This window comes from Lissotriton helveticus, chromosome 12, assembly GCF_964261635.1.
Source record: "Lissotriton helveticus chromosome 12, aLisHel1.1, whole genome shotgun sequence".
NCBI classification, from domain to species: Eukaryota; Metazoa; Chordata; class Amphibia; order Caudata; family Salamandridae; genus Lissotriton; species Lissotriton helveticus.
In genome coordinates, this window is record NC_136073.1 from 653,654,624 (window position 1) to 653,681,036 (window position 26,413).

At 43.3% G+C, this 26,413-nt stretch overlaps 1 protein-coding gene across 1 annotated transcript in view; it reads left to right on the forward strand.

The window, feature by feature from the left end:
* Positions 1 to 26,413, forward strand: part of LOC144798554 (C-signal-like) — a 720,501-nt gene that overhangs the window by 342,455 nt on the left and 351,633 nt on the right. The gene's annotated exons all lie outside the window — the stretch shown is intronic.

Consider the following 26,413-nt stretch of genomic DNA (forward strand, 5'->3'; position numbering starts at 1 on the left):
CTATGCTGCAGGCTTTAAACAGCAATGCAGGGTGGACTGAATACCTGACTGAAAACCAAGCTGCTTATGTGCCATGGGCAGAAAAAAAATGCCAATCCTTGCTTGAAGTGGTGTCTGGTGTATTTACACTTGGTGTATAACTGGTCACTCGCTGTGCAACACTAGAAATATTGATGCCAGGACATCAAGGCAGGCTCTGGTGATGCTCATGCCACTGCAACTCTGAATGCCTCATGTGCACCCAGCAATACTCCTTCTACATTAGTGGGATCCTGTAAAGATCTGTGTTCTCTACTAAACTGTTGTCTTGTATTGCCAGTGACTCTTATTGCACAGCTTCGCTCCAGCGGTACTACAGCATAACCGCAGGTCCTTGCTCTTTTTGTTGTTAATTTTTAGCGGAGCCATGTGACCTGCTTTCTAGAGGTCCATAGCTGTCATTTTAATTATAGGCAGCTGCAGCAGGCGTTTGCAGCAGTTTTAGATCTTCTACGAGTTTTTCTTTGCTCAAATGGGTCGAATGTCTGATATTTATGTTTCCTCATCTTCATTGCTTGATTTTTGCTCGCAAGAAAGTGTCAAATGTCACTCATAACGACACTGAAATTATGAACATGTCACACATAGCAATCTGAAACTTTGGCAGCTGTGGATGGCACATGTCATCATGTCATTTGCTGACTGCCTAACTTGGTTAGTCTCCCCCACTTCTTTTTATAGGACGTGTACCCACTGCCCTGCCACTCACCAAAGATCCTTTCTTCCCCTTGTGACAACTGTTTAGCTCTTACCTTCCTCAGGCTCCAGTACGCCACAGTGGTGGCAAGGTCTCTATCGAAGGGGTTGGTTCTGCTGTAGTCTGCAGCAAATCGCCCAGCACTGCCACTGCCCCAGACTCGACTCATAACTGCCAAGATTTCAGATTGCTATGTGTGACATTTTCATAATTTTACTGTAATTATGAGTGACATTTCAATGACTATGAGTGACAGTTTCTCCCAATCAAAATCAAGCAATGAAGGCGAGAGAAACATTTAAATATCAGAAATTACTCCCATTTGAGCAAAGAGAAACTCTACAAACGGCAAAACACCAGAAAGGAAGGGAACTTAGATGCGCCATCAGCGGTGGAGAGAAGCAGCGCCACATCTTACGAACATGGTACTAAGGGGCAAATTCACATGCCGAAATGTGGCATTAAACAAACATTGCTAATGCCTCGCTCTGCCATTCTGAAAATGCAGGGATGCACCGTATTCACAAGAATGAGGTGCACCCCTGTGTTTCCCCTGGCACTGGTGCTAAATCTAGCTGCCTAGCGTCAACACAGGCAAACTTGAACCATTGTGCAAGGGTGTCTACGTTGGTGGTAATGTCTGTTTATGTGCAGGAAGGTGTCCCTTCCTACACATAAACAAATCGTGATCTGTAACTTCATTACGCAGCACACATGGAAGTTGAAATTGTCATTTTCTTTAAATGATTCATGGTGTTTTACGGTTTCTATGTGTGCTCCAACTATTTGTGCTTTTTGAAGACCATGTGTATGCTACTGTCAGGAAAATCAACAGTAAAAACCAGCCCACAAGACAATAAAACAGGACACAAACATAAAAAGACATCCCGCATATGGACCAATCGGGGCAGACTATTGGGCACTGCCAGATTGCCCTATAGGCAGGGCCACTGAAATTGTGCTATTGTGCGGCCACAGCAACTTTTTCACAATTTTAGATTTGCCATGTTTGCCACACAGTCCATCATCTTCCGCATATTCTGCAGATTTTAACAAAATTTGTTTCTTGTTTACATTTTTCAAAAGCTACTAAAAATGTTGCGGCGTAGTGAAAGGCCCTTTACAAAGCAGGAGTGGCCACCTTCCTATTGCTTATTGCTATATTCGGGTAGTAAACTGGTACTAATGAGGTGCAACCAATGCCTAGAGAGCGTTACCAATTTTAAAAACTAAAGAAGTAATGAAGTAATACTATTACAAAATGTGCAGCATAATGCTGTATAATTTGCTTTGCCGCAGAATTTAGTCAACCTTGCCACATAATTTGGCCCTCTCCTGCCACCCACACAATTTAAGTGGCCCTGCCTATAGGCCAGTCCGATCTTGCAGCTATGAAATATTGACTCAAGTTCTGCCTCGGGTAAAATTGTGTGACCCCCCCCCCCCCCAGCAGGACTGCCCCCCAGCGTATCCCCTCTTCCAAGGCTCCCTCTTGCATGGCCCTCTCTCCCAGTATTCTCTCTTCCAGGGCCCCTGCGTACCCTTAATGAATATGCTGGCTGGTGGTAAATTACAAAATTGGCACTGTAGCCAGCTGCCCACATTATAAACCCGATTGAGTAAACTAAAATAAAAACCCGTTGAACAGCACTTGGGCTTAATGGTTGAAAGTGGAATACAGAAGAATAGGCCCGCGCGGACTCACAGTAGCTGCATGGTACTGACTACAGAGAAGTGTCGGTACTTTAATTACTACTGCACCTCTGCCGAGAAGTGCAGGTACTCTCACTTCCAAAAGAAAGCCCCGAGGGCACTCGGTACCTGCTCATTTAAGCACTGTTACCTGCTCATTTTAGCACTGCTTGTGCAGGTACCCCTAGGTGTCTGCCTCACTGACTGCCCCTCCTGTAGGCGTCTACCAGCACCCAGGAACCGAAACTTCCCAGCTCCCTTCACACACCCCCACCGCCCTCTGCGCAAGTTCCGCTCTTGAGGCAGGATACTTTTCCTCCACCTTCCCGGAGCAGTAGCACTAGTCCAGAATTGTTACCCCACTATCAATAGGCTGTTGACACTTACTTCTTGGGCAGAGTCCGGAGGAGTGTGGCGCTGGCGCTCCAAGCATTGCCTCACACACCGTCGCTCAAGGTAGTGGCTGCATGCTCAATTAGGCAGCTACTGCACGCTTTGACAATTGCCGGCCGCCTCATAACATTTACCCTCCAGGCTTCAAAGGTGCAAGTTTAATTGCCGCCCGCCTCCGGTGATAGCCGTGCTGACGGCCGCGCAGCCACGCTCATGAGAGGCAGTGCGTGACGCGTCATTGCTGCCGTGCTGCTGCGCTACATTTCAGCGCGAGGGCTTGCCAATTATGCCCAGGGCCGTCATTGGTAGCGCTTTGGCGCGCTACAAGATTGACGGCCCTGGGGTAGGAATCATGAGTTTGCTGCTAGTTTGCTTTCTTTTCACGCAGGTGCCGCTGCACTGGCAGCCTATGGCGGCGGCCTTTATGATTTATTTGGAGACATCACGGACACTACTGTAGTAACTGACAGTAGTGTCAGCAAGTGTCTAAATAAACTATAAAGGCCGCCGCCATGGGCTGCCAGTGCAGCGCGGCCGCCGCCCGCACAATAGTGCCGCCTGGGGCGGTCCGCCACCCCCGCACCCCTCTAGCTACGCGGCTGAGTAGGAGGAGAACCAAGCAGGGGCGTTACAAACACCCCCATGGTGTGGGGGGCCCCCATTCTTCAGTAAATGAAGGGGGGCCCCTCAGATCATCTGTAGAGAGCTGTGAGGTTTGCTCTGAAGCAGCTGTGTGTGCAGTCTGCTCTGAGCTCCTGCGCTGACCCAGGACTGAAGAGAAACAAAGTATCAACATTGTTCCTCTTCAGTCTGAGCCACGAGCCAGGCCCGGGACAAGGATGGGGGTGGGGGCCCCAGAGAAAGCCTTTACCGCAGGGTACTGCTCTCCTAGGCAGCACAGAGCTGACTTTAAAGTTTGCAGCTACAGAAACAGGATCTAAGCGGTGCATGGGGGCCTGTAGTGTAGCTCCTATCTTCCCAATAGGCTCTGCGCATTGGAATAGTACCTACAGCAGTAAAGGCCTAGGCCAGACGTTAACTAGGTCTACTACTGTCGATGCTAGACTTAATTTTTGGGTTTGCCAGCTAAGCTCAGAGTTCGCTAGAAACTTTCTCGAATGTTCAGGAAAGAATTAACTCCCCTGATTAGACAAGAAGGGATTTAGTTTCTGACAACCATAGAACATGACAACTTTGCTCTCCCCTAATCAAGAGTCAATCTCGAGAGTCGTGTGAGCACAAGGCAATTATTTTACTCAGTCAGTACGTGCATTCTTAGTCTCATCAGAATGTAGAGAAAAGGAAGAGACGGGCGTGTTCAATAAAAGATGTTATTTATTGATCAGTCTCTTTTCTCGTACAAGAGAAATGGATCGATATTATTGCAATACTTATAGTTAAGTAAAGTGCATACATTAAAAGCAATAGTATAGAATAATACTGTAAAAACATTGATATGGTTTCTGAGCCATATGATGTTTAAAATGATTAAAATATATTTACATACACATATACATTTGACTAAACGTACTCAACTGGTGTTTCTAAATACGCCTACCCCGTGTACCTGACCTAAGTCTAATGCGTGGGCGGGAACAGAAAGTTACAGTTTAAGTTAAGTTTGTTTTTGCCAAGTGAATAACTAAAGAATTCTCTGTGAGGGGTTATTCAGTTCTGTACCTGGAAGTTAGGATGAATGAGGAATGGTATCTCTTTCTCTGCTCTCGATATTCCAGGCTGCCTGCGAGGGCTGCCCGAAAGCGCCGGTGCCGGGTCTCTCGGCTTGAGATAGCAGCGCGTCTCTCAGCGCGTCAGGAAGGCGGGGCTGCTGCCAGCGGGGTCTGCTTCTGCTCTCGGCTTCGGCAAGTATGGCTGCTCCGTCTTGTCACCACGCGTGTCTTTGCATAGGGCAAGGTCGGCAATATTTATACCTTAAAGGTGCCGAGATTGACGTAAGGATGGACATAGGTACGTCAATAAAGATGTCATACGACTTGCTCGTTAGCACATTCTTTTGCAAAAGTTCTCTGTGAAATCAAAACAATGGCCGCACGGATTTTCCAGGTTGTCATAGGTTTGATTTGTTATGAGAACGTCGTATGCCTTATCAGGGGCTGGAGGAATGTCGCTTGTCTAATTAGATCTCAAGCGTTATGACCTAATCAGATAACACGTTCCTGTGCCGTAGTGTGACTGCGTCAGATAACGGTATCTGCATCATGGGGGTTTTCTTGCCTCATGGGCTGACTGTTAGTTAACTTGATAGTTAGTTTAACCAGAATAGGGTCAGGAATAGGGGGACTGATTCAGAACCTATAGAAATACACGACACCCACTCCACGCTAACTATGGTCATATCTACTAATCTATGCATAGTATAACATAGTACAACATACTATAAAGTATAGTGTATACCTTACCACCCCAAAATACATAAATGCATTTCGAAATTTTCAAATAGACTGAAAAATTCCAGTCATATATATTGCATGCACTTAAGCTATGAATTAAATGCAAAAGTAAACACGCATTGTTATGCATTATTGCTTATTGGTATATGAGAAATACACATGAAATGGCTATACAGAAAGGAAGTTCGAGACCATTTCATCACATAATAAAATATTTGTGAACCTACCAGCGGGCAGCTAAAGTCTTTATAAAGTATCTAAAAATAGAAATCTTAGTTCTCTAGGAATAGTTTCTTACTTTAAGCAGAAGATCAGTGTCCCGGGAAAAAATATGTAGAAAAATATTTCAAGGGGCATGCTGAAAAAATTGCTGTCCGTGAACTGGATTGTAATTGTTCATGTGACTTTATTTTTAAAGTTGAAGGCCGAATTCAGGGAACGCCGTGTGCGAGTTTACTCAAAAGTCTCTATTTCTGTTCTGGAGAGAACATCATATCATTCAGGCTTTCGAAAAAACTGTCAACAGCTTCATGGGAAAGTTCCACTAAGTCGGAAATAGGGGTAACCATGCATTCGTGCGCATGATTTTCTCCATTGACATTCTGATTTGCATTGCTGACAGAAGGTCGTACCTGTTCGATGTTGCTTTCATCTTGAACTTCACTACTCTTCAATCGTAGTGGTGAAGATTCCAGGAATGCCGTCATCAGGATTGGCAGCCTTTGAGGGCAGCACAAAGCGTGAACCTTGGTAGGAACCCACAGTGTATCTGCATCCACTGGTGCATCCGATTGTAGCGTCAGACAAGTGTCTAACACGCATTCTTCTCCGCATAGCAGACACCTTAGTACAGGTAAAACACACCTTTGCCACATTGGTCGAAATGATAGAAACCAAGTCATGTTTAGGTCTCTAAGCCGGGAGAGTCCCAGGATTTTTGATATCCGGTCCCGGTATCCAATGGCTAGGATCGTATCTTCCATTGTCGCGAGAGTTTGATCTGTGACATGGGTTGCCATAACGAAAAATAAGGACTAGGAATAGGATTCCTGCAATTAGTCCCAGGATCAGGGGAAGTCCGCCAAAAATCGAATGGACGAAATCTGGAAAAATACCCAGTATGGCTTTGAATGGTGTTAATGCCATCGAAAATACTGTCTTAAATACCTTTGAGACCCCAGTGGTATCAGAAATATTTAAGATTTCGCTCAGGATTTCCGCGAAATGTACGGGGGAATTAGTTGATAATAATGTATGTATCTCTGCAGTCGTCCTTGCGACTTGTAGATCATACGTTTCTTTTGATGACGTGAGCCTTGTAGGCGTCTGTAGAAGCACTGTTTTCATTCTGCTTAAAGTATCTATTCGAATAGAAGTAATTTTCAAACTGGGCCATGCCCTTGCCTCCCTGTCTGGGAAGGAGCTGGGGAACAAAGAACGTCCACAGCACTTGACCTTCGCCGTTGTAGTGACTAGATAAGGAGTCCCGGGCATAAGACTGCAACATCTGCGGTCTACAATAAGAATGTAACTCCCATTATAGAGTCTTTGAAAGAATGGTTCTATTTCAGTTGCAGGTGCGCCTTGCTGGTGACATGAAAGGTTGTATGAATTCCCTTCACAGGCTCCGTGCAAACTAATACCGTTACACAGAAGCGTGCCGCTTAGTGACATAGCACAATTGTTGCCACTAAGAAACACTTTCTGTCCTTTATTACTGACACATGCATGTGAATAGGGCAGGTTCCAAGTTGTTTTAAGGTACCCCTTTCCCAATTTCTCGTACATGCCAGCCTGTATATATTTTTGGCAGTATTGAAACCTGAAGGTTGAGATTGGAATATTTATGATTCCGTGGATTATCCATTCACTGACAGGTCGTTCTGACATTGTCATTGGTAATCTTTCTAGTTTTTCAATGCTCAAGATTGTATAATCAGCACCCTTTTGCGCCATACCGATTTGTCTATCAGTAAGGTTAAAGATTTGGAATAGTGACGTTGTGTTGATTAAACGCCAAGGCACATAGCCTGAACGCAGATTTTGTAACGTCCAGCCAAGCTGTACAATGGAACGCAATTGTGACTGTCCATGTTGTAATAACAGTAAGTCTTGCGATAATATATCGATTGCTGAAGACACAATGCTGTCCAATGAAAAAATTCTGGAGGACAGAGTCATTAACCCATTGTCCACTACAGAAAGTGATTTTTCCAAATTGATACGGTCAATTTCCCGTATTCTTTCTGCTGTCTCAATTTGAGTAACCTTCCAGGCCTCATTGTATGCTGCATATACAGAGGCTGCTATGAAACGCTTTTGACGCTGTTTGCGTGGTCCCATTATGAAATCACGCAAGTCAGCACCATCAGTAAGTAAAGTTAGGTGTTGCTTAATTTCAGGCAGTGTGGAAGTCTGTAGCCATTGAAGGCATAATTTGCCCACACTGTAGGTTGTTATTATCCCTGGGTGATGTCTTTGGGGATATCTAGGGTCTGGCCTGGTCATTTTGAAACCCTGTGTTTTATTCAGGAATCTATCTTGACAGTTATTTGTATCTGTGGGCCAGATCAACCATTGTTTCCAATCAGGATGTGTTCTGTTTTGGTTTAATATATGGTTTACGTCTATCTCTTCATCTGTATCAGAGCTATTGCTAAACATTGTTGGCTTCGGAATAGACGGGTTATTTAAATCTTTGATTTTGGCTAAGCCAAGACAGGTGGTTTGTTGAACAGTGTCATTTAAAAATATCATTTGTTCTGGGATCATGCAGGCTCTAAACAAAGCTTCTAAACCCTGTACTTGCCATTCTTTTGTACCCCAAACACTTTTCAAATCAACATTTTTGTCCCAATAATCAAATCCAAAAGTATTCATTTTTTCAAAGAATGAATCTGAATATATCAATTTTGTGTTGGTTATCATGGTTTTCATCCCTGTCTTGTTTGACAATTTGTAATAAAATGTTTCAGCATTAGTTATGTTAAAACCTGAAAAATATGAATATTTGTCATAAACGGTTCTAGAGCTCCCTTTTGGAGGTGTAGCACAATGTTCCCATTGATTATAATTTAAAACATTTCTAGGTTGTGCAGATTTATGCAAGAAATGGTTGCCATAATGGTTATAGCAATACATACTATCATAATTTGTAGAACCTTGCAAATAATCATGTTTTGTAAATTTAGCAGACATTACTAAGTCAGACATCATATTGTTAATACTTTCAAAGTCCCAATCATCAGCAAATGAGTTTGGTTTTGCAAAGTCACTCAAGGAGATCTTGATTTGGTGTGGATATTTCAGGATCTCGACCGGACCATAAATTTCATAGTCAGTGTTGTCCCAGGCTACCCCACCAGGTATAGGATTGGCTGTGAAGTTGGCTGAAGAAAGTTCTGGAGAAAGTTCTCTTTTCTCGACGTGTGAAGATGTGTGTGGTTTGAGGACCAAGTTGATGTTCTGACTTGCTGTGTCCATTTTAGCATATTTTCCCTCAATGAAGCGTCCCAAAGTAAATACCATGATGAGCCAAAGTATGAGGATAAATGCACCAAAACCCACCCAGAATTCAATCCATGGAGAAACCAGATATGTTTCTTTCAGTTGTTTCAAAAGTTCCTTAGCTTTGTCTTTAAAGGATTTTGATGATGGCTGTGTCTTTGGTTCACTGAAGCCTTCAGAGGAATCATCGAAGTTGATGAAGTAACCAGATGCAGTTCTGTCAATTGTTCCAATTGGTTCAGGATTTTTGTTTTTTGCATTGTCACTTGGTACTTCAGTATAGATTGGTGTGTCTCTGCTAAATGTTTTTATTTGGGTTTTCAGAGGTCTTAGTTCTATTGCATTGTTGCATAGTCCTTCTTGTTCTTCTGTAGGCGTTTCGAATGTGATGAGCCTCTTTGTTAGGACCTCTAAACTGGTAGCAAACCTTGGTGTTCTGCTACTTATTGGGAGTCCACTTGGCCTACCGTTGTGGTTTTACCAGGTCGATGGATACAACTCGGTTCTCCTTTTTTCCAGCAAGTGGCGGTAGTACAACTGATCTTGTCCCGTTGACAGACAAGACAGGAACTGCTTTTCTGTAAGAAGGCCCAAATTCCTTCTTTACCGCAATCTTCTCCCTGACTAGATCCCCGACTTTTGGAATCCAGACAGGTCTTGCTGGGACAGGTGGTGATTCTTCAGTGGTCGTTGGCTGTTGTTTCAACTGTATGTTGCTCAGGTCTTTTCTTGTTTTGTTTAAGTCCTGCAAAATAGCCAAACGGTCTTTGACATCAAAGGTTTTTTCTATTACCACTGAAGTCTGACTATCAAGGTCAGAGATCAACATCCTAGTTCCGAATAATAATTCGTACGGACTGAATCCCTTCAGAGAATTTCTTGGCAAGTTATTTAGACTACGTTGGACACCTATTAGATGTTTGACCCACCCAGCTCCCGAACCTAATATCCTTTCTATTATAGATTGCTTTCTGCCTTGGTTTTTTCTTTACACCATCCCATACCCTCAGGAAGGAAGTGAGAAGATTCCCGCTGGGCTGTGCTCATTTGGCCATGTTTCCCCCCCAGGCTGGATTGCCCGAGTGAAAGAAATGGTCGAACGTAGCATGCTCTTAGCGTATATGCCATTTAGACTCGCAAATCTTGTATAATAGTCCGGACGTCAGCCGAGTGCTGGTGATCTACATTATAAGTGGAAACTAGCCTGTATATGTTAATCGCAAGCCATTCTTTTTGCTGGTAATATTATCTGCCTTGATACGACGAGGTATTAAACTGCTTCTCTCCCCACTGCGATCTCTGTTGCAGTTTGGGCAGTTTTTTACAAACATGGTGTAGTGCAGGCTCATGCCTGGCCACCAGTACCGTGATTGTAATTCTTCCAGAGAATCTTTTAATTTAAGGTGTCTGAGACCCTCGCCCATGTGTGCGTCTGCGATTAACAAGTTTCTCCTGTCCATGTTTGGAATCACTCTATCCCCCACTCCAGGGATTCGAGCAAAAGGGACGTAGTTTGCATCGATTATGTATGTATAATTGAGTGGATAGTTGATCGGTAGTGCTGAGCAGTCGCCGTTTGATGACGTTTTCACTGCCAGCAATGTTTCACCGTCAATGTATTTTAATGTACGCTTTTTTCGATCTACGGGAGCCGATTTAGTGGCTGCCGCTGCGGCTGCTTCAGCCAATGAATTCCCTACAACGTGAACGCCATCACGCTGATGACTCAGTGAGTGTGTCACGTGAGTCTTTGGTAGTTCTTTTTTCAAAAGAGCTACTTGTTCCCAGAGCAGTCTCTGCTTTATTGGTGCATCTGTGTCATCTTTGTAACCGTTTTGAATCCATGTCTGCAAATCCTTGTTATATGCTTTGACGCAGTAATATGAATCTGATACTATAAGTGTCGGGAATTCGCGATCCGCATTATCTAGCGCCATTTTCAAAGCTATTATTTCAGTTTGTAGTTCTGAATTAGTTTCTACTGAGTGTGATTTTATTAATAGAGGTCTTAGTTTACCTCCGCGCCACACTTCTTTTTTAATCTCACATGTGGGATTGTATGCATGTTCTCCCCAAACGGAGGGTTGAGCATGTCCGTCTGTATAGATTACACAGGCGTAATGTCGTAGAGGCAGAATGTCGATTGGCAGAGGATACGTCTTTTCATATTTTAGATTTTTTAATTCTTCTAGTTCTGGATCAAAGTAGTAGGATACTTTGTCCGTTGTGATTGAATTCACCCATTGTATCCATTCCGGATCCAATGTTGTTGATGGTAAATTACACGGTGTTGTTAATGCCTCAAAGGCTGATTCAGCTGTTCTGACTGTGATATGTCTACCGTCAGCTATGTCTTTTTCTCTAGCTATTGCGGTTTGAACTGCTTGAACAATTTTTCCTTTGTTGCTGAATCTCTGTTCAGCTTTTGTGTACAAGTGTGATTTGAATGCAATTGGTACCTTTTCTCCCTCATTAGAGGTTAGGTATGTGAATCCGCATCTCCCTGGGATGATTCGGATCACAAGATTGCGTGTGTTATCACGTGTTTCTAATTTTGTTTTAATTAGCATGTCTGTTTGTAAGGATCTCAAAATTTCTGTGTGTGTTTGAGTCCAATTGGATCTTTTAAAGTCTGGTTTAATTAGATCATAAAGGGGTTTGACCCTTTCTGCGTAATTTGCAATGTATGTTCTTCCGAAATTTAGGAAGCCTAGAATTGACTGTAGGTTTTTTATTGTTTTAGGAGCTTGGATAACGGCACATTTCTCTAGAAAATTGTCTGCCAGGCTTTTACCTTCACTTGATAACTCATATCCTAAGAATAGGACTGTCAGATGGGCAATTCTGGACTTTTTGAAGTTGAATTTGTAACCCTCTGCAGCGAACCCAAGTATTATGGTGTTCACTCTTTTCAAGTGAGTCTCCAAGTCATCATCTGTTAAGTAAATGTCATCGACATAAGATAATGCTTCATCATCATATAGTTGTAGTAATTCTGTTACTCTCGCTGAGAATACCCCCGGGCTGTTCTTGTACCCCTGGGCTAACCGACAGAATTGTTTTTGAGTGCCATTTACTGAGAATGCAGTTAAATATCTGCTCTCCGGTGCTATGTTTTGACAAAAGAATCCATTGGAGATGTCCAAGGTTGTTTTGTATTTTTTGCGCACTATGTTATTCATTAGTGCAGCACTGTGTGAGTTTTGCACTGCAAAGGTTTTGCAACATGTGTTAAGGTGTCGGTAATCCAAAACTAGACGGTACGAATTGTCTGGTTTGGAGACCGGAAACAAAGGATTGTTCATTTGTGAGTTGCAAGTTTCAATCACCCCCTGGTATTCTAGCTGATCTAGTATTTCATTTACTTGTTTTTTAGCTTCTTGCTTAATTGGGTACTGCCTTTGTGCAGTTGGTTGTGATTTTAACTGGATTTTGTGAGGAGGAGAATCCTCATCCCATCCTACATGATTTTTATATAAAGCAGGTGCTAAGGCCACTGCCCACTTTCTAGCAAGTGTGTATTTTTTATGAATCGGTATTTGATTCGAGAAGGCAGGCATAATTACTTCTTCGCCATGAGGGCACTCCCTGACAAACTCTGGTGGCCAGTCTTTTTCAGCTAGAAGGATGTCATAACCCTTTGAGAGGTTATCCCAAAATAGTCCCCTTATTTTCCTAGTCTTATCTCCCTCTATACGTAATGTTATCTCGTATATCTTGTGGGGCTTGCTAACTCTGGTGTCTGCAGTTTCCACTTGAAGGTATTCATTCGTGTCCACTGTCTCTAGATGATTCATAAGGACTTTGCGAGCTATGCTCACCTCTGCTGCGCTGTCTAGCATTGTCTGAGCCCACTCTCCGTTTTTCAGTTGTGTCCTCAGTATTCTCGGCATTGTTAACTACCTTGATACTGGCTACCTTCTTTTTTGGAAATTGTAATTTCTTTTTTTTTTTGTTGAGCAGGTTCCTTGTCTTTGGACTTGGCGTGCTCTTCTGATCGTCCTCTTCTTTCCGATTTCTGCGAGGAAGTCTGAAAAGATTGAGAGGGACGTGTATCAATGTCTTGATATCTATCAGGTTTTTTAATATTATCCCTATTTCTAAGGTTATATCTATTCCCAGAGGGGTCACTCTGCGGTGACCTCTGTCTTTGGTTTGGAGATTTCTCTCTTCGCCTAGGAGACCTTCCTCTGGACTGGAATTTCTTTTCTTTAGGATTGGATTGTTTGTTTCCATCCCAGTTCTTTTTTGGTGAATTATTATTATTAAAAAATATTTTTTCTGGACTTGTAGTCAGTTGCGGTTTTACTGGTATTCCACCTAGACTATCTCTGCCTAGTTCTTCATAGGATTTTTCTATGATTCTGGCAATTTCAGCTGGTTGGTCTGCTATATCTGTCTCTTTTAACCTCTGGCGGATCGCCACGTTTGCTGCTTCACCTTTTATGTTGGCTAGTAATATAGCCGAGACCTGTTTGAAGTCTTTTAGTAATTTCATACCAAGAGTTAAAGCAGGTTCTGGACCGTATTCATCTTGAATTTGTTTTAGCACATCTGGTATCACCGAAATGGATGGGACACCGTGCGTTTTTGTGTAGATGGAAGCAAAGACTGTACCCCAAGTGTCACAGTCCTCAATGTGTGGTGCGATTCCCATTGGGAGACATATAGTCAGAATCCTGTGTTTTTCTAGTGGGGTGGTGTCAGGAAACACCGCCTCTATTTGGGTAATTTTCTGTGCCAACCAGAATGGTATCTGTTCCCGTTTAGCTGGAACTTTACCTAGGCAGGATTGGATGTTCTGTGGTGTAATTTTATTTGTGTTCCCCTGGTGAGGGGTCAGCTGTGGAAGTTTAATCGCTGGCTGAATTGTTGAAGTCCGCATTACATACTGAACTAATTGTCTGTGAATTTTTAGTAGTTGTTTTAGCTGTATTAACAGCTCTGCTGCAGGCATTCTTTCGATGTCTGGATGTGGTGTGTATCCGGCTAAGACCGGCCACGTTGCTCCTGGTCTACCTAAAGGACCGAGCCTTGTAATGTGATTGTTATGCTTTAGGGCGCCATCAAATAAGAGCAAATGCTCTTGGAATTTGAGTGGTACTTCCACCTCCTCGAAAGGAGTGTACGTTTCAGGAGGTTCCTCTACTTTGTAATAGTGGAAGTACTTTGTTACAGCATTTGCTGCTGGAAAATGTATCCATGAATAGTATACCTCTGTCTGCCGATATTCGTGTGCCTCAATTACGAATATGACTGTGCCACCTCTAGGTGTCAGTCCATTTTCTATAAGTTTTAAGGTTATAGATCTCCTTTTAATGACCGGAATGAGTATTATATCCGCGTCTGCTGCTTGCATGGTAGCATCAGCATCTGCGAGTTCAGTTGCTAATCTAACTGCCTCTCTTTCTTCATCACTTTCTGACATTTTACTGTCAGGATGGTATTATGTTTGTTTGCAGATCAGGTTTCTTTATGGAACAAAGATAAGATGCACAATATTTCGGAACTGTTTTATCCTTCAACGTTGACTTGACCAAGAACCATACATAGGAGTTCCCTCCTGCGAGGTTTTGGAGGATATAACCTTTCACCCACTCCAGACGTCTTTGGAGTATTCGGGAAAAGGGGTCTGAGTGAGAAAGCACGACTGAGTTACTCTAAATGTCTTACGTTAGTTTTATCGCCCTTTCCAAACACGTTGGGCGCCATGTAGTGTAGCTCCTATCTTCCCAATAGGCTCTGCGCATTGGAATAGTACCTACAGCAGTAAAGGCCTAGGCCAGACGTTAACTAGGTCTACTACTGTCGATGCTAGACTTAATTTTTGGGTTTGCCAGCTAAGCTCAGAGTTCGCTAGAAACTTTCTCGAATGTTCAGGAAAGAATTAACTCCCCTGATTAGACAAGAAGGGATTTAGTTTCTGACAACCATAGAACATGACAACTTTGCTCTCCCCTAATCAAGAGTCAATCTCGAGTGTCGTGTGAGCACAAGGCAATTATTTTACTCAGTCAGTACGTGCATTCTTAGTCTCATCAGAATGTAGAGAAAAGGAAGAGACGGGCGTGTTCAATAAAAGATGTTATTTATTGATCAGTCTCTTTTCTCGTACAAGAGAAATGGATCGATATTATTGCAATACTTATAGTTAAGTAAAGTGCATACATTAAAAGCAATAGTATAGAATAATACTGTAAAAACATTGATATGGTTTCTGAGCCATATGATGTTTAAAATGATTAAAATATATTTACATACACATATACATTTGACTAAACGTACTCAACTGGTGTTTCTAAATACGCCTACCCCGTGTACCTGACCTAAGTCTAATGCGTGGGCGGGAATAGAAAGTTACAGTTTAAGTTAAGTTTGTTTTTGCCAAGTGAATAACTAAAGAATTCTCTGTGAGGGGTTATTCAGTTCTGTACCTGGAAGTTAGGATGAATGAGGAATGGTATCTCTTTCTCTGCTCTCGATATTCCAGGCTGCCTGCGAGGGCTGCCCGAAAGCGCCGGTGCTGGGTCTCTCGGCTTGAGATAGCAGCGCGTCTCTCAGCGCGTCAGGAAGGCGGGGCTGCTGCCAGCGGGGTCTGCTTCTGCTCTCGGCTTCGGCAAGTATGGCTGCTCCGTCTTGTCACCACGCGTGTCTTTGCATAGGGCAAGGTCGGCAATATTTATACCTTAAAGGTGCCGAGATTGACGTAAGGATGGACATAGGTACGTCAATAAAGATGTCATACGACTTGCTCGTTAGCACATTCTTTTGCAAAAGTTCTCTGTGAAATCAAAACAATGGCCGCACGGATTTTCCAGGTTGTCATAGGTTTGATTTGTTATGAGAACGTCGTATGCCTTATCAGGGGCTGGAGGAATGTCGCTTGTCTAATTAGATCTCAAGCGTTATGACCTAATCAGATAACACGTTCCTGTGCCGTAGTGTGACTGCGTCAGATAACGGTATCTGCATCATGGGGGTTTTCTTGCCTCATGGGCTGACTGTTAGTTAACTTGATAGTTAGTTTAACCAGAATAGGGTCAGGAATAGGGGGACTGATTCAGAACCTATAGAAATACACGACAGGCCCTCAGGCTTCCATACACGTGAAAGGGCCCCCTCTGCCCCCACACTGAAGAGAGTGCTGAAGCACAGGCCTGAGCAATGCACCAGTTCTGTTTAGCTTCGCCTTTCTTTGGGCAGGTAGCAGTGTTCTGAAGATCTTGCACACAAAAAAGAAACAGTTGCAATTTATAGCTTTTGTTTCTTGCTTATGTACAGAGGCCTGGGAGGAAAGGCACCACAGGATTTATCTGTGAATAAGAGTGCTGGAGTGCAGAAAGAAACAGTCTACAGAGCAGCGACCAGATGATAAAACTCTGTGTGTGAATGTATGTGCACAGAAAGGCTTTCAGTCCTGCCAAGTATCACGCATCATGTGTGACACTAACGCATTTAATGCCATTGAAACCTAGTGCGCCGGCTCTGCTGCTCCAGAATTGCTGCCAGCAACTCTGGCAGTGTTGCTCATAGACATTTAAATTCTTGTGCTCCTCAGCTGTGGCTGAGTGAGTCACTGAGAGTGCTGGCGCTGTAGTGCTACAATATTACAATGTTACATTCGCGGCCTCAGCTGCCTGCCAGCATTAATTAATTAATTAATTCCTGGGCCGCGCACCAGGCTGTCTTCCAGCCCACACTCTGCCGATTAAACACCCGGGGCGGGGCCTGCCCATAAATTCGGATGTGACCTCACGCAGTCCTGCAGCAAGTGAGGTCGCCAGAGAAGAAGCGGCGGAGGATTCGTAGTAATCTGCAGCCTCGGCCCAAGTAAGTGCCTGTGTGTGTGTTAATATAATAACAGAAATGCCGACTGACCCCTCAACTCGTGGCCGGAGCCCTCTACTGCTTCTCTCCGATCCGCAACTAAGTCATCCCTGGTCGCACTCGCTGTCTGTACATGTAAAGGCCTGAGTTTCGGCCTCTCCTGGGAGTCCTTGCCCTCGCCTCCGGTCCCACAATTGAAGTTCACTTTCGTGCAGTTCCGACCCGAACACCTGCCTCACTTTAGCAGAGCCGCGCCTAGCTCTGTGACAGCTGGCTGCGCCGTCCGGCTGGTGTGATCGGCGGTAAAGGCTCCGCTCGTTAAAAATCAATTCATTTTAGATTAGTTACTTAAAAAGTTGAAAGTAAAGCTTAAACTAGCCTAGTGTTTTTGAAATAATACAGGCAGGCCTGGCCGTGAACTATGTGTGCCTCAGTCTCCTGAGTCGGAGTGCCCTGAAAATAAATGCCCGGTGCTGCAGTTGTGGCGGGTCGAGTCAGCTGATTCATAGCGATGTGTTGACTCTATTTAATTTTTTTATGTGCTGTTGAGAAGAGATCCATGTTTGGGGCCTGGGCCCCACATTGAACAGAGAGCAGACTGGAGTCCAAACTAATACTCTGCAGGCAGCATGCCATTTGAGTGCCAGAGCCAGGGATCATGGGGGTGAGGTGGCCGGGAAGTGGGCGTAGGCTGGCTGAGGCAGGATAATTTGTGAATTGTTTTATTCCGGCCTCTCGGCAACACAGGTGTTTTTCCTGCCTCAGCCTGTGCCCAGCCCCGGAATTGTTGCTTTCTCCTGGCAACACTGGAACAAAGTTTTTTACCACACAAGCATAATTACTCTTTCACCATCCACGAGCCTTGTTTGCATTATATTCTGCATCTATTTTTTTTTTTTTTTGCATTGTTTTATATAGCGCGAACTAGAACCGAACCGAATCAGTTATCAGAGCGCTTTACATAGCACCAGTTACGTTACATGAGGACACACTTTCAATTTTTTTTTTTAGGCACGGGGAGATTAAGTGATTTGCCCAGAATCACAGGGGGTTTTTGGCGTCGTTACCGAGACTCGAACCAAGTTTCCCAGGTCCGAGGTCGAGCGCCTTAGCCGTTAGGCCAACCCCTCTCCCCTATGGTTTAATCTATGTATTATTAAAATCTATGTATTATTAAAATAATCAAGGTAGCAGCTAGTCCGTTTACAGTGACATTTACATAACCGATCTTAAAAAAATCTTTATTTTCCAAAAAAGGAATTGTTTTCTCTTTTGAAAGGGCCTGGAGGCAAGATGGCGCCCGCACGGCGTACGTGTCTGTGAGCAGCTCCTGGTTTTCTCGCCTTTCCCGGCTGTTTTATGGTGGCAGCATCGATGGTGGCTGGAGTTGGGGACTCACTTTGAGTGCTTCTGATGCTTCTGCTGCCGGCACGGAAAGATTTTCGAAGTTGGGACTGCAAAAGGAACCGCCGCGCTTCCCGTTGCCAATTAGGTAAACGGCACCTCAGCGCCACTTGAGCTGGCTCTTTAACGGCTGGCGGCCGATGAGGGAATCTGCTTCTGAGTTTGTGGCTGGGCTTGGAGGATTGTGATATCGCCGACCTGCTTGTGAGGGGATTTTTGTTCCGTTCCGAGCGTTTTTGCTACCCGCTCGGACCTCAGCTCATCTGAGTCAGTTTGCTTGCTCAATAAGGGCAGCTGATGGAACCTGCTGCTGAGCTCACGGTCCGGCTTGGGAAATCTCCATACTGAAAGTGGTGAACGCAGCGGAGTACATAACTCTGTACATAACTTTGGCTGTTGTGGAGAGGTAACATCCTTTTTCTCACTGCTAGAAAGGTATTTCTTGATGAATTTTTGCTACGAATTTCTGCTATAAGTCAATGATGTTAGGCTGACGAACTCCTGTTCCTGTTACAAATTTCTACCTCAAAGACATTGATGTCAGGCTGTGAGCAGACCACGGTAGAGTGGCTCAGGTCATAAGGCTCCGGTGGGTTTGTGTGTTAAAACATATCAACTTTGCATTGGATTTTTGTTGCTGGGATTTATTATACTAACATTATATTAACAAAAGCAGCTGGACCTTTTGAAATTTGGCGTTTTTTAGTGTTCCCGGGTCTGCTGGGTCACGGTAGATGGTTTTGGCATGGCACCTAAAGTTGCAAGAGGAGGGAAAACAAGAGCCACTGGCTGCAAAGAGCTCTAAAGAAATGTCGAGTGCTGAACACCTGGAGAGTGCTGTATCGGATAAGGGCACGGTACAATTGATACCTAAGATACCGCAAATTTTCGAAGTGGCTGCTGGTAAAAGAGCTGTGACTTCTTTGACAATCACTGCAAAACCTACTGTTCTTGATGTCCAGCAAGGGGGGGGGTGAAAGGACTGGTTCATCTCTTGAAGAGAATCATGTGTCTGCGCAACATGCTGAGCCACCCCAGGCTGATTTAGACAGTTTGAATGAGCCTGTATTAAGGGATGACAATGGCAGTTTCAGTGATGATAGGAATGAACCCAAAAGCAGTAAGGAAAGCGAGTTTTATTCACTTTCAGAGCACTCAGAGGAGTCCGATATGCAAGGAGATTCTCAAATACATTAAGAATGTCTTGGAGATGTTACCCCTACAACGATGGATGCAAGCCAAATTAAGAACTCTTCTCAGGGGGGCGTAGCTACAGAACCATCTACTGTACGGAAGAAAAAAAAACTCAGGAAGGAACGGCTGTATTAGTGATGGTAGAAATGCTTGATTGGGAGATCTCCAGTGGGGAGCAGTTGTTTGAAGGGTTGGACTTATCTGATCATGTAAGCGGGGGCTCAGCTGTTGCGCTGCAGAGCCATGTATCACTGGAGGGGATATATAAATTAATTTCAGAACACAGGTTGGAAACACGGGCGTAGAATTTAAAAACACATACTGCGTGCAGGAAGTTGCAAAACACAGTTAGATGGCTGGCAAAAACATGTCATGATTTTACAGAGCGGATGGCAGAAGCGGAGACTCGCATAGCACTATTAGAAGATCAGATGGTTGCTCAAAAAGACGCCGTCGCAGATATAAAATCCAACAAAGATGATGTGCACGATAAGCTGATGGATTTAGAAAACCGCCTGCGCCGCAACAACCTGAGTATTTTAGGAGTGTCAGAAGGACTTGAGGGGCAAGATGTGTGAAAATTCGTAGCTGAGTTATTTGAAGAGGCGCTACCTGAGCTGCAAGAATGGAACTGGACGTTGGAAATACAACGGGCGCATAGATTTCCATTTCGGCAATGGCCAGCAAGGAGTGGACAAACGGCGCAACAACAACAAGCCATTTTGATCTCCCTCAATAATTTCTTGGCTAGGCAGGCACTATATCATCTGGCTAGACCAGATAAGAAGCGCACTGGTAAAGGGACGCAATTCTTTGTGAGACCCGACTACTGCCACTCTACAGTGGAAAAGAGATGGCAGCTGCGGCAGCTGATTACTCCTCTCCATGCAAAGGGTGTACAGGTGTTCTTACTACAACCAGCTACTTTAAAGACTGTTAATAAGGGACAAATAAGTTTTTTCACTTCAGTCATTACAGCCAAGGAATATCTTCAATCTTTGGGTTGAGGATAATTATACAGACTAAGGGATCCTGTATGTAGTGATATGATTGTTTCTTTTTTTTTCTTGTCTCTTCTTAAGCGGCACATATAAGGATGAGGGAAAGGCGAGTACCAAGTTAGCTCTTTACCGAGCAACACAAGGGCGATTGGGGGCTGTTTTGGGTGGTGGTGGTGGGGGATGTAGCGGGTCACTTAAGGAGTAAGGGGTTGAGTAGGAATCAGTTAAAGGGTAAAAATTCAGTTCATAGCATGTGTGGTATGAACTTTAGAGTATATTTGACACAAATATTGATGGCCATGAGATACTTTCACAGTAATGGCAGATAGGAGGCTGCGAATTTGTGCATTCAATGTTTGTGGACTGAACAATGTCCCAAAGAGGAAACGTGTTATCGCTGAACTCCGGCTAATAAACCCTGATATTCTCTGTTTGCAAGAGACGCATGTTCCCTGGTCCAATCGAAGGATATTGTCGGAGTTGGGTTTTACATTGTTATCAACTTTGAAACAATCTATTATGAATAGGGGGTTTGCAATCTTGTTGCATCATGGTGTAATTGGTACGGGTAGGGAGAGGGTGGATAATCTTGGGAGGTGGGCTCTTACTAAATGTATTCTAGGGGGCATCAAGATTACACTCTGTGTTGTATACTATGTTGTATATGGCTCAAATTTGGATGAGGCTGAGATCTTGGAGTTTTTGAATGTTGAGTTGGCACTTTGGGGGGCCCCTTGATAATATTTGGGGATTTTAATATACATGGGGATGCACAGACGTGGGATCCCCCAGATTGCCAAGTATAAAGGGCGTAAGCCTAAAGTATTTACAGCCAGATGCATCAAGCTAAAAACCGGTTGCAAAGGGGCAGATTCTCAGAATCTGCCCCTTTGCGACCGATATTTTTGCATTTGGGATGCATCATCCCAAATGCAAAAATCGCAATTTAAGGAATCTTTAAATTGAGATTCCTTAAATTGCGATTGCATTTAAGGAATCCCAAATTGAGATTCCTTAAATGCAATGCAACAAAGTAAAAAAAATTGCGATTTCGCTAATAGGGGGAGCAAATTACCATGAAGTTGAACTTCATGGTAATTTGCAAAAACTTTGAAAAATGCACTTTTGTGCACTTTTCAAAGTTTCATGTTGCGCACACACATGCCCTTAGGGCATGTGTGTGCGCAACATATGTGCAGAGATTTATTTCAGGGGTTCCTTTGGACACCCCTGCTGCCTTGAAATTGCATTCTCAATTTGCGATTCGCTAATTGTGAATCGCAAATTGAGAATGTCTTCCCATTCATTCCTATGGGCCTCTAGACCCATAGGAAGGAATGGGGAGGTATTCCTTAATTGCGATTCGCAATTTGCGAGTCGCAACTAAGGAAATTTAAGAAATCGCTATTCTTTAAGCGATTTCTTCATGCATGGCATTTTGCTATTCCTTATTAGCGAATCCTTATTATTCGCTAATAAGGAATCGCAATATGGATGCTTGATGCATCTGGCTGTTAGGGCCTTGCAGCAACTTTTACAGAATCATGGACTAGTGTATGGGTGGACGACAGTAAATCGCGGTGATCCGGGTTATACATTCTTTTCGTCCCCACATAACAAGTTTGTTCGATTACATTATATCTTTTTACCTCGGCTGTTGACCGTTGGTGCAAAGATGCCGGTATGGCCCCGTATTATATCAGATCATGGCCTCGTGGTTATGGACCTTACTAGTCTTTGGCTTCCACGGGAACAGCGACCCTTCACATTCAATAAAAAACTGTTAAGTGATGAGGATTATATTCATCATATTCAGATTTGGACTGCGTTGCTCTTGGATAGTAATAGAGGATCAACAGCCCAACCAATGATCTGGGACTCCTTGAAAGCTGGGTTAAGGGGCGAAACACTTAGTTATGGCTGGGCTAAGCAGAAAATACAGAAATAACATATGTTGGGCTTACTTGAGGAGCTAAAGAAGGCTGAGTGCAAACTTATACAAGCAGTTAGGGTTAATTCGGACAGCAAAGAAGCGCAAACTAAGACTGCGCGCTGCAAGGCTCGGATTAATGGGGTATGGAGTCAAGAAATAGCTGCTCAGTTTAAAATTCATAAGGAAGACAGATATGAATATGGGGAAGCAACTGGAAGATGCCTAGCTCAAAGATTGCGGGGCAGACAAACCTCTCAGCGAATTGAAAAAATTATGGAGGATGGTAAAGGGGGCATAGTTGAGACCATGGAAGGCATAATGGCAGTATTTCATTTGTACTACAAGGAACTATATACCCAAGATTCTGTGGAGCTGGGTAGCATAGAGCGGTATCTTCATAATTGTGATTTAGCTGAATTAGGATTACTCGAGCGGGAAGAGGTAGAAGCCCCCATTACTATGTTAGAACTTCAGACTGCAATAGATGGATTAGCGTTAGGGAAAGCGGCAGGGCCAGATAAACTCCCTTTGGAGGTTTATCGCTTACTTTTTCCTATTATAAAGGATGATATGCTTGCTACTTGTTTAGAAGCTCAATGTGGGTATCCCCCATCATCTTGGGATGATGCTAACATAGTGGTCTTTAAAAAGAAGAATTAATCTCCCAGGCTCCCGGGGTCGTATAGACCGATATATTTAATAAATGCTGATGGTAAGTTCTATTCAAAGATTCTTGCAACACGGTTATCACAAGTTATACCATCGTTAGTATCCCTGCACCAGCACAGATTTTTGCCTGGTAGGAGCACAGTTAATCATTTAGACAGGGTTATTGCATTGCTAGACTATGCTACTACATTGCAAGAGCAAATAGGTATAATTTTTTTAGATGCTGAAAAAGCATACGATCGTGTATCGTGGTCATTTTTATGGGCTACATTGCGAAAGATGGGGTTTGGTCCCCAATTTCTGGTAGCATTACAGACTATGTATAAACGCCCGCGGACTAAAATTTGTACTATGGGGAAAGAATCATCCTTTGTATATATAACTAGGGGAACCCGGCAGGGATGCCCCGGTTCTCATATACTTTTTGCTATTTATATTAACCCACTGTTGTTAAAATTGTAGACTACTAATGGAATACAATCAATGGTAGTTGGGCAACATCAGGTACGTGTTCTTGCTTACGTTGATGATATAGCGGTAGTAACATCTGACCCAGAGCAAGCAGTTTGTGAGAGTGAGAGCCTGACTCAGCAATTCGAGGAAGTTGCCGGGAATAAGTTAAATGTTACTAAAACCCAGGCTGTCTGGACAGAGGGGCTTTGTCCTGGTGAAGCACGTGTTACACCAGAAGCAAGATATTTGGGTATAAAGATTAGGTTGTCTCTTAAAGAGATAGTGGAAGTGAATTGGGCTGATATACTAGTTTTAGTACGAAGTCAACTGGAAAGGTTGGAGTGTCTGCACTTGGTAGGACGATGCAACGTTCTAAAAATGTGTATACTTCCCCGGGTAATGTACTTTTTGAGGACAGTACCGTTAGAGCTCACACAAATACAATTAAGGCAGCTTCATGCCGTTGTAGAGAGGTTTATATGGAGCTGGAAGAAACTCGGCGGGCTTCAAAATATATGACGCTACCTCTGACACTTGGTGGGGGGGGCGGGTGCCGAATTTTGCTTTTTATTATTTAGTTTGTTGATTGCAGAATATGCAGTATCTGGTGACTGAGGTTGAAGTAAGGTCTTTTGAAGCCCCCAATATATATTAGATGTTATTGGGGACCCAGGCAAGCGAGGCTCCGCTCAAGTTCAATGAACCAAGTTACTTTAAAAGAACGTGATTTAAAATTACATTAGCCGCATATAAGGCGTGGAAGATGATACATAAAATGGTATCTATAAATCGGATTAGTTATTATACGCCTTTTAACTCCACAGAAATACTTCCTCTGGTTTTTTGGGATACAAAGATGGATATTTGGAGGGATAAGGGGATACAACGTCTAGGAGACATTTACAGTGCGGGAGTACTAGTCTCTTTCTCAGATCTAGTTGAACGATATAAAATATCTAAGAATGATTTCTTTAAATATTTGCAAATTCGAGATTTTATTAATAAACACTGTAGACACTCGCCCACAATAACTAATGATTTACTTGAGGCTTTGATTAAAAGAGTTAATATTAGGACATTGTATGATATTTTTCAGGCGCTTCAGCGGGATGATATGGAGATGCATGAAGCAAAGTGGAGAGATAGATTTGGCAATCCTGGCTCGTATGTGCAATTATCAATTGATATGGCAAGCAAAGTTATTCTGACAGCAAATGTACGCACCCAACACTATAAAACTTTGTTTAATCTATATTATATACATGTAAAAATAATGAAGTGGGGAGGGCCTCATGATGGGAAATGTTTTAGGTGTCAGGCCGAGAAAGCTGACATCGTACATATATTTTTTGATTGCATAGTGTTAAAACAATTTTTAGACGGCATCTCATAATTTCTATCACAAACTACGGGGGTTACTGTTAACATTTCTCGAGAGATCATGTTAGTTGGATTGGGTGGGGATATGGAACCCATTCATATTTGTTATCCTTTTCGATATTTTATATTTATGGCTATGGCTGTTGCCTTTATGTGGCTGCAACCAGAGGCACCATCATATGAAATGTGGCGTGCTAAGTTTTATAATGTGTTTAATCTTGAATTTAGTTTGTATCGCATAAAATCTTTGAGGAAGAAACAATTAGGGATTAAAATTTGGCAGCCTGCTTAAACATATGGAGATGTCGATTTGAAATTCAGTGGTTTTCTGATTGCTATTGCTTTTTTTTCTCTCCATGTGGTTCTTGCTACTTTTGTTTTGATTCCATTTATGGAACTACTAGCAGCCCGCCCCAGCGTTGCCTGGGGCCGAAAGGGGCTGGGGGCAGCATTTGAGGCTTGCGTGCACTCCCGCCCCCGGCCCCCTCCCGCCCTTGTCCCGGAGAGCCTGATCCTTACCTCAGCCGCTGGTCCCGCTCCAGGCGCCCCGCCCGCACAGGCCACCACTTCGCCCAGCAGCAAACAGGGCCGCGGCAGTCCTCCCAGCAGGTCGCGATCTTCGGCGCCATTTCAGGAAGTGTTGCCAGGGAGCGCAAACGTAAATGATGTCATCACGCAGACGTCGCGGCCAGCGCTACTTGCAAGGGACTACTTTATTTTTATTTCGACATTTTTTAAACAACGTATATTTTTAATTTTTAATAGCCTATGTCCTTCTGCTTGCCCTGAGGTTTTTAAAGATGTCTTGGGTGTTTTGATTGGTGGTGTACTTTTCAAGTTTACCTGGCTCAAAGGACACAGTTCTCTTTTTATAATAGTAGTATAGATATAATATTCCTATATTAATGATCTCAATGATTGATTTGTGAACCCATATGCTATGAACTGAACAATAAAGAAAATCAAAAAATTAAAAATTTTAAAATTAAAGGGCCCAGTACTTAGGTGACCACAACCTGTCATAAATCTAAACATTCTTTCTTTGAATATGTGCAAAACCAGTATAATATAATGTCTAACTTCTTTTAGGACTTCGCTTTACACCTTCGTGATAGTGCAATTTGTATTTATTCAATTATTTGCACTATCGCATGTTAAGAGCAAAACACCACCGGGTTTTGCGCTGGCACTTCCCAGCATTCTTTTTTATCTTATTGCACTAGCAACCAATAATGCCTGAGACTGAGTGATTGTATAACCAACCTAGTTGCACTTGCTATGCTATTAATTTGTCTTTTTTAGGCTAGTGCAGGTCGTGAATGAGCAGATCAATGATATCCTCTTCTTAACAGCTGCTGTGCCTGCCTGCCCTCTGATACTGAAAACTGTAGTCACACAGTCTATGTCTGTTTAGTGCCATTCCATTTCTGGTGTTTTACAGAAGTTTTAAGATGATCTTAGAGTTTCTCGTTGTTCAAATTGGGGTAATTTCTGATATTTAAATGTTTTCCTTTTCTCCATTGCTTGATTTTGCTCGCAATAAAGTGTCACTCATAGTCCTCGTAATGTCACTCATAATTGCTTTGAAATTATGACACTGTCACACATAGCAATCTGAAACCTTGGCAGCTATGCAAAGGTGCTTAACGCCCCCACTCCCCCATGGTGCAGGAGGCCCCGTGAACCCTCAGTAATGCACCTTGCTTGTCCTGATATTCAGCAGACAGCAATTTGCTCTGTTCTTTGTGCAGAAACAGTGCAATAGGATGACACTGCTCTGTAGAAAAGTAAGTATCACTTTATTGTTACATTT